Source organism: Felis catus, chromosome B3 (assembly GCF_018350175.1).
Source record: "Felis catus isolate Fca126 chromosome B3, F.catus_Fca126_mat1.0, whole genome shotgun sequence".
NCBI classification, from domain to species: Eukaryota; Metazoa; Chordata; class Mammalia; order Carnivora; family Felidae; genus Felis; species Felis catus.
Window position 1 is genome coordinate 144,866,220 of NC_058373.1, and position 10,031 is coordinate 144,876,250.

General features: G+C 53.2%; 1 pseudogene; it reads left to right on the forward strand.

Annotated features, from left to right (window-relative positions):
• The first annotated feature begins 9,732 nt into the window (after positions 1-9,732).
• On the forward strand, positions 9,733-10,031 carry LOC101097493 (annotated as a pseudogene).

Sequence of the window (10,031 nt, forward strand, 5' to 3'; positions counted from 1 at the left end):
AATCCTCCCTCCCAAAGCGTATGAAATCTGCTTGCTTGCCTCTGTTCCTGCCACTGCCCCATCCAAGCGTCCTAACTGCAGATCCGTGACAGCAGGCAGGCTCTCTCCTGCTCCCTTCCAGGGCTGGTCTTGGTGTTCAAACGCAGATCTGGTCAACTCACCCCTACTCAGCCAGCTTCCTGTCGCCCAAGGACTCAGTCACATTTATTAGAGGACTGAAGTCTTGAAGACCTTTTGGCCCATCCCACCTCCCTGCCTACCTGCCCCCCTCGGCGCTGCAGCCACACAGCTCCTGCCCGCCCCCTTCTCTCACTCTCCCCCTCCTCCTCCAGGAGGCCCCCAAGACAAGAGTGCAAGAGCCAGATGTGTGCCTCGTGGCCCCTGACCTCTACCTCTACCCGTTCAGCGTCCCTCTTTCCAAAGACTCATCAGCTGCGTGAGATCGGGCCTGGGTTGGCCCCTGAGTCCTGGTGCCTGGCAGGGCCTCGTGCATTCAGGGTTCAGCAGAGACTGGCTGAATGAATGAATGAATGAATGAACATGTGGATCAAAGAGTCTCCGAGGCCCCTCTTAAGGTGTGTGCCTTCCCACAGCACCTCTCCTGCTGGAGTGGGGGCCGGGCCGGGGCCCCTCAAGCCCTTCTGCCTCTGGGGCTGGGCGACTCCCCAGGCTTAGCCCCCTCTCTGGAGCAGTGGGCCTGACCAGCAGTGTCCGCCTCTGCCCCGTGAGCAATCATAGTTCCACGAAAAAAAAAAAAAAAAAGAAGCTTCGTGGTGGGTCGCTCCCACAGGTGTTGCCTAAATGGGGCTGGGGCCAGGAGAGAAGGGTCTTCCCTCCCTCAGGTGCCCCTCGGAGCCCCACTGTCCGCAGAAGCAGAATGACGCTGGGATAATCTCTCCCACATCCTAAATCCCAGGAAGCCGGCAAAATCCCCTTTGTAAAATCCTCCTATTCATCGAGATGCCCACTTGCCCTTTCAGAACCTGCCCCTGTGTCTGTCCCCCCTCCCTCCCCTCCAGGGGTCTGCTGACTGAGGTGGGCCGGCCACTTGCCACTCGAGGGGGCCACGCGTGAGCAGCTGGCTAGGGGGAGAGGAGGCCATGTGCATGTGGGAACACAGGAAGTAACCCCACAGAGCCCAGGATCAGTCTGTCCAACCTGGAGTAAGAAAGCTCTCCCTCAACTGTTCTGACTCCGACGGATCCGGCTCAGGCCCTGCGGCCGGAGGCTACGGCAACGCCTGGTCTCTCTCCTAGAACCCTAAAGAAACAGAGCGTGGGGCCCAGAGGATGGGGACAGACGCTGCGGTCCTCACCCACCCTCATTCCCGGGAGGAAGAGCTCGCTGTCCGTGCCTGTGGAGCCCCCAAGAGGGCCGGTGTGGGCGCAGGCTGTGGCCTCCCCGGGGCGCAGTGTCCACCCCCGGTCCCCAGCAGCCTCGAAGTGCACCCGCACAGACCCACCCCGGAAGCCCCCCACCTCTTCTTCCTCCACTGGGAGACAGTCCAACAGCTTTGACACTCGTCACCAGGGCAGGAGAGAGGACGTGAGGGTGGGGGAGAAGGGGTGGGGGGGGCGGGGAGGCTGGGACCCCATACTCAGGAGATGAGGAAGGGGCGATGGCCTCTTCCCCGGGGCAAAAAGCACAACGTTACGTCGAGACGGACCCCCTTCGGCTGTGTCGAGGAGTCTACCCATTTGGGTGTGAAGAGTTGAAGTTCAAAAGTGATGTCAAGGGAAAGGGGCGGCGGGTGGGGAGGAAGCTGCGAACCCTCGGAGGCGGGTTCGGAACGAGGGCGAGGGCGCAGCGCGGGGAGGCCCTCCGGGCCTGGGCACCGCGGGGCGCCACCTGTCGCGGGCCGCAGCCGCCGCAACTCGGGCTGGCGAGTGCGGCGCCGCTGGCTTCCCCGGGAGCCGCGGCCGCGCGGCCGCACCTGCGGCACTGGCGCCCCGCACCGCGCTTGCCTCCCGGGCTCGGGAACACGTCGGGGCCGCTGCACGGCCGGCTGCAGAATCCGGGTGAGAAAAGGCCTCGGCCCGGGCCGCCGTGAGTAATACCGGGGACACGAGCGGGAAGCGAAGTCTGCGGACACCCGATCTCCGCCGAGACGGCGGCCGCGTGCCGCCACCTGGTGGCCAGGGCTGGGAGCGTCCGCTGGCGTTTGGCGCTTTGCCCACCTGGCGGCCCCTCGGCCCGGGTGAGACCCGGAGAGCGGGACTGAGATCTTCCCCTCAGAAGACAGGTGAGAGCCTGATCAACGGGGGACATTTTCTGAGTAATGTTTCCATAAACATTTGAAGGCTCTGAGTTCTTTCAAGAAAAATCCTTTCCAAAAAAAAAAAAAAAAGAGGCAGAGCACAGAACGACGGTGGTCATTATAGCAGCCCAGGTGCCCCCTCTTACACAGCAGGCCCTGCTAAACGCCACTGCGGTTGTCCCGCAGGTAACACGCACGAGTGCCAGGACAGGGCTTTCCCACCGCAGGCTCCAGCTCACAGGAAGAACCACATTCCAACGTGTCCCAATACTTGCCTATATATATGTATATGGCCCCTTTTGGTATTTTCTACTCCATGCTACTTAGGGTTGCCAGATTTAGTAATAAAAAAAAAAAAACAGGACTCCTGGGCTGCCTGGGTGGCCTCAGTTGAGCATCCAACTCTTGATTTCAGCTCAGGCCATGATCTACCACCTCATGAGATCGAGCCCCGTATCCAGCTCTGCACGGACACCATGTAGCCTGCTTGGGATTCTCTCTCTCTGCCCCTCCCCCCCCCACACTCTCTCTTCCTCTCTCAAAATAAACAAACAAACATTTAAAAATACAGGATCCCGAGGGGCACCTGGATGGCTCAGTCGGTTAAGCATCTGACTTCAGATCAAGTCATGATCTCGTGGTTCACAGATTCCAGCCCCGCATCAGGCTCTTGGCTGACAGCTCAGAGCCTGGAACCTGTCGGATTCTGTGTCTCCCTCTCTCTCTGCCCCTCCGCCGCTCCACTCTGTCTCTCTCAAAAATAAATAAACACTTTTAAAATTTTTAAATAAATAAAAAAGATATTTGGCCCATTAAAAAAAATACAGGACCGGGGTGCCTGGATGGCTCAGTCAGTTAAGCGGCCGACTTTGCCTCAGGTCATGATCTCGCGGTCCGTGGGTTTGAGCCCGTGTCGGGCTCTGTGCTGACAGCTCGGAGCCTGGAGCCTGTTTCAGATTCTGTGTCTCCCTCTCTCTGACCCTCCCCCGTTCATGCTCTGTCTCTCTCTGCCCCAAAAATAAATAAACGTTAAAAAAAAATTTTTTTAAAAATACAGGACCTCAGTTATATTTGAATTTCAGATAAATAAATAACTGACTTTTTTTTTAGTATGTGTACATCCCACACAATATTTAGGGTATATTTACAGTAAAAAAAATTATTTGTTTTGCAACTGAAATTGAAATTTAACTGGGTGTCCTGTATTTTGCTTGGAAACCTTAATTCTACTCCATTTATTTAATGCTGGTTACAATACTGCAACCCAATATTACAGCCTGCTAATGAGTCAGAGGCCCCAGTTTGAAGACATTGCCTTAGGTGACAGGGCCAGAAGCATTTCCTTCTGCAGGGAAACCAAAGTCAGTGGAAGAATTTGTACCCAAATTGGACAGCCACCACCCCTCCCCTGCCAAGACCCACCCCCCCTTGGCTGCAGTGAGCCACTTCCCCCACCAATGGCCTGGGCACACCATCGCAAAAGGTTTGGGAGTTTTTAAAGATGACTGTGGTGCACACACATGACTAGGCACTGTTACTCTGCTTTTTAAACAAATATTCAATGTGCTAAAATACTACATTTTAAAACCTGGTTTTTGAGTATAAACAGTTTAAAAATCCAGTCAGTTTTTAGGGGCGCTTGGGTGGCTCAGTTGCTTGAGTGACCGACTTCGGCTTAGGTCATAATCTCACAGTCTGTGAGTTCAAGCCCCACGTTGGGTTCTGCGCTGACTGCTCAGAGCCTGGAGCCTGCTTTGGATTCTGTGTCTCTCCCTCTCTCTGCCCCTCCCCTGCTCATGCTCTGTGTGTCTGTCTCTCTCTCAATAATAAATAAACATTAAAAAAATTAAAATAAATTAAATAAATTCAGTCAAGTTTCACAATCACAAGGGGTCTTTGGTATTTAGTCTCATTTACAAGGGAGGTCAAGTAAAAACTCTTAAGCCTTTAAAACTATACATTTAATTACTGTAAATACTTCCATTGCATAATTACAAGCAAAACAGTCCCTAGTAGATGTAAACTGGTACAGCCACTGGGGAAAACAGTATGGAGGTTCCTCAAAAAATTAAAATAGAAATACCGTATGATCCAATAATCCCACAACTGCATATTTACCCAAAGAAAATGAAAACACTAACTCAAAATGCCTATGCACTCCTATATTTATTGCAGCACTATTTACAATAGCCAAGATATGAAAACAACCTAAAAATTCATCAATAGATGAATGGATAAGGAAGATGTGGTGTGCGTGCATGTACACACACACACACACACACACACACACACACACACTATTATTCAGCCATAAAAAGGGATGACATCATGCCATTTGAAACAACATGGAATGATCAGGTATAATGCTAAGTGAAGTAAGTCATGCTGGGAAAGACAAATACCATATGATTTCACTCACATGTGGAATCTAAAAACAAATGAATAAACAAACAAAAAGCAGAATCAGACCTGCAAATACTGAGAACAAACTGATGGTGGCCAGGAAGAGGAGGGTGGGAGATGGACTAAATGGGTGAAAGGGAGAGGGAGACATAGGCTCCCAGTCACAAAATGAGTAAGTCATGGGAATAAAAGGCACAGCATAGGGAATGTAGTCAGTGGTGTTGTAATAGCACTGCACGGTGACAGGTGGCCACACTTGTGGCCAAGCATAGCATAATGTATAGTTGTCCAGTCACGACATGCACACCTGAAACTAATGTAACATTGTGTCAACTACACTCAAATTAAAAAATTAATTTAGGGACGCCTGGGTGGCGCAGTCGGTTGAGCGTCCGACTTCGGCTCAGGTCACGATCTCACGGTTCATGGGTTCGGGCCCCGCGTCGGGCTCTGTGCTGACGGCTGGGAGCCTGGAGCCTGCTTCAGATTCACACAGAATCTTCTCTCTCTGCCCCTCCCCCACTTATGCTCTGTCTCTATCAAAAATAAAATATTTTTTAAAAAATTAATTTAAAAAAACCCTAATAGGGGTGCCTGGGTGGCTCAGTCAGTTGGACGTCTGACTTAGGCTCAGGTCATGATTTCACAGTTTGTGGGTTCGAGGCCCGTGTCAGGCTCTGTGCTGACAGCTCAGAGCCCAGAGCCTGCTTCGGATCCTGTGTCTCCCTCTCTCTCTGCCCCTCCCCCATTCACACTCTGTGTGTGTGTGTGTGTGTGTGTGTGTGTGTGTGTGTGTGTCTTAAAAAATAAATAAAAATTTTTTAAAAACCCCTGGTAATATGGTAACTCTTCAGTCCTGACACACAGAAGAAGTGCTTTCTTTCCAAGCACTAGCAGACGGTGAGGACACCTGTCATGGAGAGTGAGGACAGCATTATTCCACGCATGCACATCCGCTCTCCCCCCCACCCCCCCACAACGTGGACCAGAACTTCTACTGGAGGGAGATGTGGAAAGCAAGGATTCAGGTCGACCTCTTTCCCTTGCCCAGGAAGAAAGAAACCTGGGGAGAAGCTTCTGCCTAGGAGGGGGTCCCCGCGGACGTGAGCTCTGCTGTGAGTGTCAAGTTTGACGTTAGACGAGTGACTTCTCCCCAGGGCCTCCTCTACGGAGTGACACCCAGCATTCAGCAGTTTTACTCAAGATCACTTCTACCTTCGCTCCTTCCACGGATGCTCATTAAGTTACCCAAGACACGGGGGCTACATTCGCTTCCCAGGACTGACCTAAGGCACCACGGACCAGGCAGCTTACACAACAGGAGTTCGTATGCTAGTGGTTCTGGACGCCAAAAACCCACTCGGGGCCTCAGCAGGGTGGCTTGCTCCTGACACCTCTCTCCCTGGCACGTTGATGGCCATCTTCTCCCCATGTCCTCACGTGGTCTCTGTACATGTCTGTGTCCTGATCTCTGTGTCCTGATCTCTGCTTCTTATGAGGACACGGGTCCTGGGGCACCTGGGTGGCTCAGTGGGTTACGCGTCTGACTTTGGCTCAGGTCATGATCTTGTGGTTAATGAGTTTGAGCCCTGCATCAGGCTGTGTGCTGACAGCTCAGGGCCTGGAGCCTGCTTCAGATTCTGTCTCCTCTCTCTGCCCCTCCCCTGCTCGTGCTCTCTCTCTCTCAAAAATAAGCACTAAAAAAAATAAACAAATAAGGACACCGGCCCTATTGGATCAGGACTCACCCTAATGACCCCTTCTTAACTTGACCACACCTGTGTGGACCCCATCTCCAAATACAGTCACGTTCTGCGGTGCCGGGGGTTAGGATTTCAACCTGTGCATCTGGGGAGGGAGGTAATTCAGCCCATAACATAGATGCTGGTGCTTAAAAAACAGAACGAAGACACAGTCCCAGGACATGAGGTGTCCCAAAGCCTGGTAGATGTGAACACAGCCCAGCCCACAGCAGAGCCCAAACCCAGGCCGAGCCGTGGCTGTGGCCCGGAGCAGGGCCTCCCGAAGCCGCTGCGGAGAACCCAGGCCCAGCTCAGACAAATCGCCCCTGTGCGTTTCTGTGTGTTTTGGGTGGGGCAGAGGTTGGCCACAAGTGCTGCAGGTGACAGCTAAGTCACCCATGCGATGGGTTCCTGTCATTCCCATGCTGCCCTGTCCACGGGGAAGCCTTTCCGGGAGCAGAGCTGGGCTGCCCTTCTGTGCGGCGCGGGGAGGCCTCCACAGCGCCAGAGAGCAAAAATTACGGCATGGCACAGAGCAGGTTGTCGAAAGTATGAGCTCGTGGCCAGATCCCTTCCCTCCCACCCCCTCCTGCCCTCCAAGAAGTCACCCCCTGTCTGCCCTGCTGGCTTCACTCAGCAAATACTGTTCTTATAAACAGCTGGCCCAGATTCCCAGCTTGAGTTAGGACGCTCCCCAGGCAGTCAAGGGTGTTCGGTGATGAATTTCAGCTCAGCTTAAAAGCATGAAAACTTGCAAGCAACCTTGGGCTGCTCCCCCCAGTGGGGACAACGCTGCCGGCACCCGCCGGAGGCCCTGGCCCCACGCGAGACCCCATCAGCCTTCGGGTGCCTGTGGCACTTCCCCCAGACTCGATGCTGACTCACGGAGCCACTGCAGAAACGTCTCTGCTTTAAACTTTAATTGACCTACATTCTTTCCTAGATCTCATGACCTGATTTTCCATTTTCTCTCTGCTGGGACCCACACGGCGGCAAAAGAACCACCTTCTCTTTAGCCCCAACACCCGTCAAACAGGGGCTTGACCTCCAAAGCAGAGGACACAGGCACAGAAGCAGGCGGGGGCTTGTGACAAACGCGTCGGTCAGGGGCACTGTTCCCCTTCATCTTTGCATCTGTAATCACGGAGGTGGGGCGAGGGGACAGGTCCAGGCCGGTCATGCCCAGAAGAATGTGGTGGCCGTAAGGACGCAGACCCTGAGATCCAGGGAAGGTGACTGGTCCAGGGCCCAGCTGCCGAGCTCTGAGATCCAAGCTTCCCATGGCTGCCACCAGCCGTGACCGAGCACAGCAAGGATGTGTGGGCAGGCCCGCTCCTAGGACACAAGGCCTCCTCTGATGGCCGCGCCAGACCTTGCTGAGGCAGCAGGCCCTCCAAGTCACCAGCCTTCCCTCCTTACCCCGGAGTCCAATGTGCACGGCTGTCCCCGCTCTTCCCGCCCTCGGCACCTGCACCCCTATTTTCTCCCCCACGGACATCTCCCTCCTGCAAACCTTTAGTCCCCGCTGCTTCTCAGAGGAGCCCCAACATCACCCCTCCATAGTGACATGGGAAACAAAGGCCAGAAGGAAACGGCAGATAAAATTAAATTTCCTCATAACCTGCAGCCCATTGACAGATACTTCAGACCAAGACAGAGTAGAACATTTCTCCAGGCACCTGCGAACATCCTGATGCTAACGCCTTACTAGAGGGAAAACCACCTTGGCGGGACAACAGCAAGGCCTCAGGCATCTTAGGAGTCTTCCTTAGCACATCACAGATCCTGTCCCCATGTTTTAATAAAATCACCTTTTTTGCACCAAAGATGTCTTCAAGAATTCTTTCTACGTCGTCAGCTCCAGACCCCCCACCATCACCCCAAAACCTCATCAACACTCATCACTCAACAAAGCGCCAACGTGGGCAGGAAACGGAGCTGGGTGCCGCAGCATTGGGTCACAAAGAGCCAACAGTCTGGCTGCAGGGCACGCAAGCAGGGCAGAGCAACCTGTTAAAGATGCAGAAGGTCCTTCCTTTCCTTTGTCACCCTATTTGCCCTTGGGAGGACAAAGCAGACAAATAGGCTTTTTTGTTTTCAAAGGTATGCGTCTCTCAAAGCAGTAAATTCTAGTGTTCAGGCTGGGAGGGTAATCAGCAATTGTGTTTCCCAAAGGAACAGCAGGAAACCACCAGGCAGGTGTGGGGCTCCCCAAAGACGGTCCATAAACAGGCACAAAAAGAAGGCTCATTGGAGGGGAGGGGATGGGGTGTAGGCATTTTCCAGGAGGGACATGGCCAGAGCAGGAAGGGACAGCAGGCCAGAGAGAAAGCATACAACGTCATCGGAAGAATGCACAGCATCCAGGCCGGACCAGGGGGCAGCAGAGATCCTGTATTCAGGAGGGCGGCAGCCCCATCCAAGGCAACCAAGCTCAACCAGCCAAAATGATGTCACCTGGTCACTTTGTGTTCGTGGGTTTAAAAGAAAAAGTGGCTGGGGCTCCTGGATGGCTCAGTCGGTTGAGTGTCCGACTTCAACTTAGGTCTGTCTCATGGTTTGTGAGTTCAAGCCCTGGATCTGGCTCTCTCTAAAAATAAATAAACTTAAAACAAAAACAAAAACAAAAACAAAAACAGAGAGAGAGAGAAAGTGGCCAAGGGCAGAGCCTGACTCCTGAAGGCATCCTGACGCCGTGCTGGGACCACCTTGGGCAATTTCCACTGGGCAAGAGAGAGAAAGAGCCAAGTGTCCCTTAGCAGGAGGCCCAGGGCCTCCCGCCATATTCCTGACTCTCCATTCAATCTCGGATTTCCTTACAACCCCACAAAGCCCTTGGGTTCTCTCCAAACTGACACGCAACGTGTCCCTTCAACACCCAAGCAGAGTCTCGTGACCACTCGTCACCCCAGGCCAATTAGGGAAGCGCTCTCCGTGACAGCCGGTACGTGCAACATGCAGTTCACAGAACGGGACTGTGGTCACTCTGCTCCTTCTGCTGTGTCTCACTTTTTAAAAATGCTCTTCTGTGTAGGATGTGCCCCAAGAGTGAACTTCAAAGCGAACTACGGCCTACGTGGGTAATGACCACACGTCGATGTGGGCTCATCAATTGTAACAAATGTCCCACCTGGTGGGATGGCCACACTGGGAGAGGCGTGCCTGTGTGTGGACAGCGGGCATGATGGAAATCTCTAATTTCCGCTCAGTTTCACTGTGAGTCTAAAGCTGCTCCCGAAAGGTAAAACGTGGGGCGCCTGGAGCTCTGGCCGCGTTTAGGATCCACTTCCATTGGTCCTTACGGTCGCTTGTCAGACCCCAGCCGCCAAAATGGTGAAGCAGATCGAGAGCAAATACGCTTTTCGGGAAGCCTTGAACAGTGAGGGGAACGCTTTAGTAGTTGACTTCTCTGCCACGGGGTGTGGGCCTTGCACAATGGTCAAGTCCATCTCTCATCCCCTCTCTGAGAAGGATCCCAACGTGGTGTGCCTTGAAGTAGACGTGGGTGACTGTCAGAGGTTGCTTCAGAGTGTGAAGTCAACCCTCCCGTTTTTAAAAAAAAACAGAAGGTGGGTGAATTTTCTGGAGCTGATGAGAAACTTGAAGCTACCATTAATGAATTAATCTAA